The sequence below is a fragment of the Erpetoichthys calabaricus genome, chromosome 4 (assembly GCF_900747795.2).
Source record: "Erpetoichthys calabaricus chromosome 4, fErpCal1.3, whole genome shotgun sequence".
NCBI classification, from domain to species: domain Eukaryota; kingdom Metazoa; phylum Chordata; class Cladistia; order Polypteriformes; family Polypteridae; genus Erpetoichthys; species Erpetoichthys calabaricus.
The window spans coordinates 84,760,250-84,769,969 of NC_041397.2; the positions used below are offsets into that span (position 1 = coordinate 84,760,250).

The following is a 9,720-nucleotide window of genomic DNA, read 5'->3' on the forward strand; positions in this document are numbered from 1 at the left end:
TAGGTGAGGATTTTACTACTAATATATCTGTGTTATGTAAGTGCCTATTTATTCTTTATAAATTATTTTTTATATATTTAGTTATATATAATTATCTATTTTTAACTTGTTTTTTTTCTCTTGTAACTCTTTTTATATTGTGTAAAGCACTTTCAGCTACATTCCCTGTATGAATGTTTAAATGTTGTTTTATTAGACAGGAAAATATTTACCTTTTTTTAATTTATTGCTATATATCAATAGTGACACTACTCCTTATAAAATTAGTATTTAATAATAAAAATACAGAAATATTTATATATTGAACAATTACTCATATTCTACTGAACATTACTTTAAATGACAGAAAATACTGAAAGTGAACACTGACAAATATGTGCACTGTTCATTGTAACAGCAGTAATGGTCATATTTAAAACTTTACTTGCTTCTTTAGTATGGCAGCAATCTGAGAACCGCTACAAAGTGTAGCTCCTGGCATTGTGTTTAGACAGTAATGACTGGCCAGAGCACAAACACAAGGAGGAGCAAAATGTTCCACAGTGGACAGTCAATATAAAAGTCTTGTATTTTTTTTTTCCTCCAAAATATGTGACTAGACACTCAAAAAGAACAATAAATTAGGTAACTGGACAAGCATTCTGCCCTTTAGAGAGACAGAGGTTAGGAACATGCACTGATACAGCGCATTGCCGCACCCACAACATGACAAATCAACTCAGGATCCCCAGATCAGGACCCAAGTGCCACCATGCAATGGATGACAAAATGGAATGGAACATTGTGTGGTGTTTTATGGTGGCTGGAGTGCCAGTTCTGCCACCAACCCCCAGGTTTTTCCCTGCAGGTTGGAGGGCCTACCTGCAAGGCTGAATGCAGATTAACGTCATACCCAGGACAGAGCAATTGCAGGTTAAGTGATACTAAAAATGAGCGTGGACTAAACATGATTTGCTTTCCCCTAAACAGGACACTTGGTGGTTAATGCTGCTGTGCCGCAACTCTAGGACACTGGGTCAAATCCCATCCTGGTCATTTCTATGTGGGTTTTTTCTTCTACATCCCAACAAAGCAAGTATGCTGTTTAGGAAGTGTACAGTATACATTGGCTTTAGCACAGCAAGAGCAGGTCCTGGAAAGGCTTGGCACATCCTCCACGGTCAGTGCCTACTTTGTACTGAGTAAAGCAAGGCCTGCCTCAAGCCTGCAACTTGACTGTTAAATTAAATGGGTTTAATAATGAATTTAAGGCCACCAGCGAAAGAGAGGTTCTGCTTTATAGATTACCCCAGCATGCTGCCTGTGCCAGGCAAGAGGTTCTTTGGAGCACATCTTCAGCTGCTGCCCGAAAGGCTTGGGAAAGGGGAGGTATAGGTGGTACCACAACCAAGTGCTGAAGGCAGTAGCTGATACCATCTGCAGTGGAATTCAACAGAGCAAACACAAGTTCTAAATAAGGCATAACATTGTCTTTGTTAAGGTGGGGCTCAGGGCCTCAGTGTGGGACAGGCAGCTGAAGTTTCCAGAACCGATCATAAGGATGACTCTCAGGCCAGATTTGCTCTTAACATCTGACCAGTCTAAGCTACTAGTTGTGATGGAACTCGGTGTTCCCTGGGAAGGCCAGATAGAGGAGGCCCATAAGCACAAGAAGGCAAAATACCTTGAGGTGGTAGAGGAATGTAGAAGGAGTGGGTGGAAGGCCCAATGCGAGTCCATCGATGTGGGCTGCCAGGGCTTTTCAGGGCGGTCGCTAGAAGGTTGCAGAAGAGAAGACCCACCAAGAACATCCTAGACACTGAAAAAAAAAAAAACAAACAGAATTGAGGTGGTTGTGGATCAGGAGGGGCAATCCATGTTGTGGCAAAGCTACTTGAACACAAAGTGGGTACTGATCACCCCCAGCTGGGTCACCTGGGTTAGGCTATCTGATGATATAAGACCTGAAACATCATTGATGATGTGTCAAAGTTGCACCACTTGGTGTATGCAGAAACTACTGTATGACATATGGCTTTCTTTTTTCAGTTATTTAATTTTCTAATAGACTTCATGTCAAGATAATATTTAAAACTTTACATATGTCGTCTTGCAAATTGTAAACCAAAAAGCAGTGGCTTTCACAATAGATGCATGGGTACTGGTTTTACAAAATCTCCGTAATGACAGGTATTGCATCTGTTTCCTGTAGTTTGTATTTTATCTAAGTATTTTATCCAACTTGTCAATGACTGTACATATACCAGTAAATCCACCAAGGAATGGCTGAAAAGAAAGAACTGGATGGTTCTGGAATTTCATTGAGATTCTGGCGAGGGATTTAAAACTAGTGGTACACACAGTACACCTCTCAGATATTGCACATTTTCTTTAAATGAATCCACTTATATGTTAAAGAAGATCAAACATTTCATTGGGTATACTTGGTTTTCACATGTCCATAAATACAATGATACGGCAGTGATCCGGGAGTGCAAGACAGAGGAATAGACATAGCACTCTACGCAAAGCTGGTTGTAGCTTAACCTCAGAAAGACCACTGGCTTCTTCTTCAGCTGGACCCACCACCTCCTTCCTCAACTGCTCCTCAACAGCATCACTGAGGTCTTCTGCTGCTTCACATGCTCCCGGTCACAATCGCTTCACTCCGCTCACCTTGTGTTAGAGGCACCTCATCTGCAATACTTTCCCTTTGCTCCATGAGCTGACTCGAGGCAAGAATCCAAATCTGATATTCATCAAAAGACTTTGGCAGTGAGAGGAGGGGGAACATCCAAAGTGCTTCTCTAAGTGCTCATTCTGCACCCGCCTCTCAGCAGCTGCTTTTATGGCTGGCATCTTCCATGTGGTCCTGTAAAGAATCCAAGTCGCTACAATAATCATGGTACATTTTATTTATATAGCACCTCTTCTGTGTTACTTCAAGAGGGTGTAAACTTTTACAAATTATTATTCATTTATAGTGTTGCTTAGAGCTTATCTTTGCAGTGCGTAAATAACACTATTAACCACTTTTGGTTAACTCCACATATCAGGTCTTGTATTAGAAACCTTGGTATTATCTTTACTCAGATTTCAGACTTGCTATAAACAGATAAATGCTGTGGTCAAAAGTAGCTTTTTTTCTGATTATGGCTTAAGTTAAATAATTTCTATCATTTAAAGACCTGCAAAGGCGTATTTATGATTTTATTTATCTCCTGTATACTACTATAATTCCCTCTATGCTAGTGTTTGCTACTCATCTCTGTCCCAGCTACAACTAATTCAAAATGCTGCTGCCCACATCTTGACTTGTAATAAAAAAAAGACATGTTTCACCTGTGTTAGCTTCTTTTTACTGGCTCCCTGTGAAATACAGGATGGATTTTAAGATTCAAAGCCTTATATGGGTCTGTTCCTGCCTGTTTTGCTAATCCCTTCTCATCCAGCAGATCTCTCAGATCCACTAATCCTCTAATTCCCAAGTTCAGTCTTGGGGTACCAAAGTGGTCGCAGGTTTTACTCCTCCCAGAATTACAAATAAATGGTTGAGGCTTACATCTAAATGATCTGTTTACTTAGTCTTTTTCTTCTCTTATTTTGCATTCAGAAATAATTTGTTAGCATAATTACATGTAAACAAAATTCAGAAATTTGCATTTTTGTCATATGTTTAATGTTGACGTTCTTTTACCATATTCTTTGTAATTCTCCTTTCTTTGTGTAGTTTACTGATGATTAGTGATGAACAGTACAGACATTGGTGCAAATGATTGACACGGAATACTAAAGGAAGAGCTACTTCAGCATAAAATTCACTTGTGAGCTAATAAATATGAAAAGGGATTACATGACCACAATGTAAAAATAATCTAAATGCAAGAAAAAGAACAATAATTAATGTCAAACATATATATATGCCTGCTGCATTCCCTTAAAATTTTAGCAAACCCTCTTTTCAATTTATGGATTGACACCAAAAAGACAGAAACTGGGAATAACAACATATTTAATATGGTCCATCACATTGAACTTGAGGACCACTTATTACGCCTTTTATTGCTAATTAGCGTACAAATGAATGTAACATTGAAGTAGCGTCTCTGTTAATATTCAGTTTCATTTTCATCCGTGTCTGCACTGCTCATCACTAATTGTCAGCATTTGGATACAATTTAAGGAGCAAACAAGAAATAAGATGACTTGAAATAAAAATGGTAAAAAAAAAAAGTTAAGTGTTTAAAACTATGAGAAAGAAAGCACGGTTTTGAATTTGCAAATATTTTACTAGAACATTTTTCTAAATGCAGAATTAGAAAATTTAAATGTCTGAATATACCATAAGGTTGCCTAGTTCAAGGTGTTCATAAAAAATGTAATGATTTAGGTAGAAGCACATAATACACAAGAATAGTTGCATCATATATCTGAAATATGAAAAATTGTGCTTCAATTTAAATGCTTAAAGTCTAAAGTTAGTTTTGGTAACATCATTAGCCTATTGCTTTTCTATGGCCCTTGGCCGTAATAACAAAAGGCCTCAACTTTGTCAGCCATAAATGGTGCATGACTATATCATATGTGGGGGTTTTCTTATTACTGGTGAGTCAGGAGGCACCAGACCCAAAAACGTGATTTCAAAGTGTTCGTAAGTTAATCATATGAACACAAAAAAGCCAGCTAAACAATTAGATTGACAAGACGTACTGTAAGAGTGAGCCTCTGATTTGTGAAAATGGTTGGAATGAAAGCCTGTAGCTACAGTGGTACTCATGGACTGAATTTTGGAATGACTGCTCTAATCAATTACTGTTGTCTGTAGCACACATGCTTGAAGCTTTGCTGTAGTGGGTCCTGCCATTCATCTGCCTTTCTCAATAAAATCCCACCATTAATTGTTTTAAACACTGTTAAAAACATAGTTCTTGTTCACTTGCTTTTAAGTTGCATTGACTATCAAAACTTCGTTTTAACTTGGCTGCTTTATTTATTAACTGTGTATGTATTTTTATGGCTGTTAACTGTCAATCGTTGCTCTTAGCTAATTTATTATATTTTGACTCCTTTTTCTTGTGTTGTTGATTTTATTGTTGTAAAGCACTTTGGTTAACTTATAGTTGTTTTAAGATTACTGCATAAATAAGTCTGTCTTGACTTGAAGGCCAAGGCAAAGTGCTCATGTTTTATCATTTTAGTACCAGAAGCTATGACCAGTGAGTTACAGTGCATCTGGAAAGTATTCACAGCACATCACTTTTTCCACATTTCGTTATGTTACAGCCTTATACCAAAATGGATTAAATTCATTTTTTTTCCTCGGAATTCTACATACAACACCCCATAATGACAACGTGGAAAAAGTTTCCTTGAGATTTTTGCAAATTTATTAAAAATAAAAAAACAGAAATCTCATGTACATAAGTATTCACAGCCTTTGCTCAATACTTTGTCGATGCACCTTTGGCAGCAATTACAGCCTCAAGTCTTTTTGAATATGATTTCACAAGCTTGGCACACCTATCCTTGGCCAGTTTCGCCCATTCCTCTTTGCAGCACCTCTCAAGCTCCATCAGGTTGGATGGGAAGCATCGGTGCACAGCCATTTTAAGATCTCCCCAGATAGGGTCAATCAGATTCAAGTCTGGGCTCTGGCTGGGCCACTCAAGGACATTCACAGAGTTGTCCTGAAGCCACTCCTTTGATATCTTGGCTGTGTGCTTAGGGTCGTTGTCCTGCTAAAAGATGAACCATTGCCCCAGTCTGAGGTCAAGAGCAGGTTTTGCTACATTGCTACAGTCATCTTTCCCTTTATCATGACTAGTCTTCCAGTCCCTGCCGCTGAAAAACATCCCCACCGCATGATGCTGCCACCACCATGCTTCACTGTAGGGATGGTATTGGCCTGGTGATGAGCGGTGCCTGGTTCCCTCCAAACGTGACACCTGGCATTCACACCAAAGAGTTCAATCTTTGTCTCATCAGAACAGAGAATATTCTTTCTCATGGTCTGAGACTCCTTCAGGTGCCTTTTGGTAAACTCCAGGCGGGCTGCCATGTGCCTTTTACTAAGGAGTGGCTTCTGTCTGGCCACTCTACCATACAGGCCTGATTGGTGGATTGCTGCAGAGATGGTTGTCCTTCTGGAAGGTTCTCCTTTCTCCACAGAGGACCTCTGGAGCTCTAACAGAGTGACCATCGGGTTCTTGGTCACCTCCCTGACTAAGGCCCTTCTCCCCCGATCGCTCAGTTTAGATGGCCGGCCAGCTCTAGGAAGAGTCCTGGTGGTTTCGAACTTCTTCCACTTACGGATGATGGAGGCCACTGTGCTCATTGGGACCTTCAAAGCAGCAGAAATTTTTCTGTAACCTTCCCCAGATTTGTGCCTCAAGACAATCCTGTCTCGGAGGTCTACAGACAATTCCTTTGACTTCATGCTTGGTTTGTACTCTGACATGAACTGTCAACTGTGGGACCTAATATAGACAGGTGTATGCCTTTCCAAATCATGTCCAACCAACTGAATTTACCACAGGTGGACTCCAAGTAAGTTGCAGAAACATCTCAAGGATGATCAGGGGAAACAGGATGCACCTGAGCTCAATTTTGAGCTTCATGGCAAAGGCTGTGAATACTTATGTACATGTGCTTTCTCAATTTTTTTTATTTTTAATAAATTTGCAAAAATCTCAAACTTTTTTCACGTTGGCATTATGGGGTGTTGTGTGTAGAATTCTGAGGGAAAAAAAAGAATTTAATCCATTTTGGAATAAGGCTGTAACATAACAAAATGTGGAAAAAGTGATGCGCTGTGAATACTTTCCAGATGCACTGTAGATGCAGAGATAACCAACAGTGTGCAGTGTGTATGGACTAATTGGAAGAAGGTATCAGGAGTATTGTGCAATCAAAGAATTAAGATGGAGGTTAAAGGTAAGGTTTTTAAGACAGTGGTTGGTAGGTAGGTAGGTAGGTAGGTAGGTAGGTAGGTAGGTAGGTAGGTAGAAAGATAGATAGATAGAACCTGTCCCCTGTGGAAATTTGTTTTTATATACAGAAGCTCTGTAAATAAATAAATAGATAAAATAAATATTTACACAATTTGGTCTTAACACACACCAGAGTGACTATAAAGCAAGAAAATTCAAAAGAAACAAAAATGATGACTGGACTGTCACAGTGAGGCATTATGTAGACGTATTGCTGCTGTTATAAAGGAACCCGAAAAGCGTTTCTTGACGCATTTCTCTTGAATGATTCTTTAGCTGGAAGTACTCAGAGTTTGAGTGTCAGAGAGAGAATGTGCTACATTTTTCATAATGGCATTCAGTTTTGTTTTCATTTTCCCCTTCGCTGTGATCTCCATGAGGTCAATAGTGCATCTCTGAGCTTGCCCTTTTAATTAGCTTGTTGATTCAATGGACCTCTCTTAAAGTGATGTTACCAGCCCAGCACACTACAGCATAGAAAATTGCACTCACCATCACAGAGTTCTAGAAGATCTGAGGAATGTCACTTCTCATATTAAAGGAGCTCAGTCACCTAAGGAAAAGGAGCCTGCTCTGCCTTTTATTATATAGTTTCTCTGTGTTCCAAGACCAGTCCAACCCTTCATTAATGTGGACCCACCTCTACATCCACTCTTTGAATAGTGATCAGACATAGAGATTCTTTGGTGCAGTGAAAGTCAATAATCAGTTCCTTGTTTTCTGATGTTAAGGTGCAGACAATTTATCTGTGCACCAAGAAACAAACGTCTCCACCTGAATCCTTCACTCTGTCTCATCCTCTTTATCAATACACTTCATAAGTGCAGAATCATCTGAGAATTTTTGCAAGTGACTTGACCTGTTTTTTGTGGAAGAAATAAAAACTGTAAATAAAGCTGTTTTAAGAAATTAGAGTCAGTAATCAGGCAGGAAGAAACGTATGCATTGCGTGTTTAATTATCTCTTCATGAAGAGGGAGCACCCCATCACAGCAGTCTGCTGTGGGCAGAATGGTCACAGAACAGAGGCAGAGTCATTCTTATAGAAATCTGAATTTGTATAACAGTGCTGAATCAATGCTTACTCTGATTGGTTCACTAGCTTGCATACACTCATATTGGTTCACTGGCTTACATCATCTGAATATTATCTCCGATTGGTTAAAAGACATAAGATGTTTTCAGCAGAGAGCATAACCAGCTTATATATCCCAAAATAAACATACCCAAATAAAAGTCTTATTTCTACTACATTCTTGTTCTTTAATATCTCTTAAGTTCAGCTTGTATTCTTTTATGGAAAAAGGTGTTATGTGACAACAGTCAAATCATACTGGGTTCATGATACAACATACAACATCATCATCAGCAAGTTTCTTCAAACATCTCGTGGAACATTGTTTACATGACGATTTCAGCAATCTCTTCATGTTATTTAAGACAAATGTTATATATTTCTATTTACTGTGTACTGCATTTTAAACACTTCATTTACAAAAAGCTATGTTACCCCTTAATGATTCCCTTTATTCTCTCAAATGTTAATTTATAGACAGAGGTGTACAGAGTGAAGAGAAGAGGAGACAGAACTATTTCTTGGGGGTGATCCAGTGTTGCTCATATCCGCATCAGAAACAAGACCAACAGTGATATATACTATCACACTACAATACCATATATATATATGATATGATATATACCACTGAGACATGGGAAGTAAAGGGGAGCACAAGAGTAGTTAGATGTGTTACAAATGAGAATGTTGAGATGGATGTGTGGACTTACAAAAAAGAACTGAGAAATGAGACAATCAGAAGTACAACAAAAGTGGGAGAGATATCTAAGAAAGTACTAAAAGTAAGTCAAAGTGGTATGGACATGTGATGAGGAGAGAATGAGTATGAGGACAAAAGAGTGATGGGAATGTAAAAGAAAGTGAGGGAGGCCAAAGCAGAGATGGATGGATAAAGTGGAGGAAGATTTAAAGGAAAAGGGTCCGAATGGAGTGGAGGAGTAGGACCGAGCTGTAAGGAGAGGACTGATTAGGCACATCAGCCACTCACACAAGTCAGTCATCTGTACCTTTAATGGATCTCATTGTGTAATTAGCCTACCCGTTTTGTTTTTTTTTTTCATTTTAGTATTTAGAAAAGTGCAGTAGTGTCAATTTTACACTTGTAGGAAATTAAGACATTTGTATTTTTTTCTGCATCTTTAATTGCTTAGTTTTTTTTAATCAACTTCTGTGGAGTTTTCTTTCTTAATTGTATCTGAATACAGACAAATAATGTTGTGCAGAACAGACACAAGTAACTTCAAAAGGAGAAGCTATTTCAGTGTTATTCACATGTGAGTTTATTATTTTAAAAACCAGAAATGTAAAATAAAAAAAGAATATGTTCTTACCCATCTACCACATATAACTTCCTGCTTCATTGTGAAAAAACATAGAAGGACCAGTTAGTCATTTCTGGACGGATGCAAAAAAACATGGAACTTGAGAGCTGCTGCTTTATCTGACACTTGGACTTTGATCTCCAACTCACGTGCTTTCCTGTTTTGTCCAGTGATCAATGTCTTCGGTTTGCTTGTAATAACAAAATGTCTTCTAGCCATTCACAGTACTTTAGAGGACCCCATCAAGATAAATCAGTAAAGCGACTAGAACTCTTACCACTCCCCATTAGGCGTACTGTACCGTTCCTCTTTTGAAAAGCTACGGCGTGTGTTTGATCATCCTCTCGCGGTGCACC

General features: G+C 38.7%; 1 long non-coding RNA gene across 1 annotated transcript in view; it reads right to left on the reverse strand.

The window, feature by feature from the left end:
- Positions 1 to 9,690, reverse strand: part of LOC127527640 (uncharacterized) — a 34,001-nt gene extending 24,311 nt beyond the window's left edge. Inside the window, exons 1-2 of the long non-coding RNA XR_007934825.1 lie at positions 9,374 to 9,690; positions 1,664 to 1,798 (exon numbers count right to left, since the gene is read on the reverse strand). This is a non-coding gene — a long non-coding RNA (uncharacterized LOC127527640). The remainder of the gene's footprint in view (positions 1 to 1,663; positions 1,799 to 9,373) is intronic.
- Positions 9,691 to 9,720: the final 30 nt, after the last annotated feature.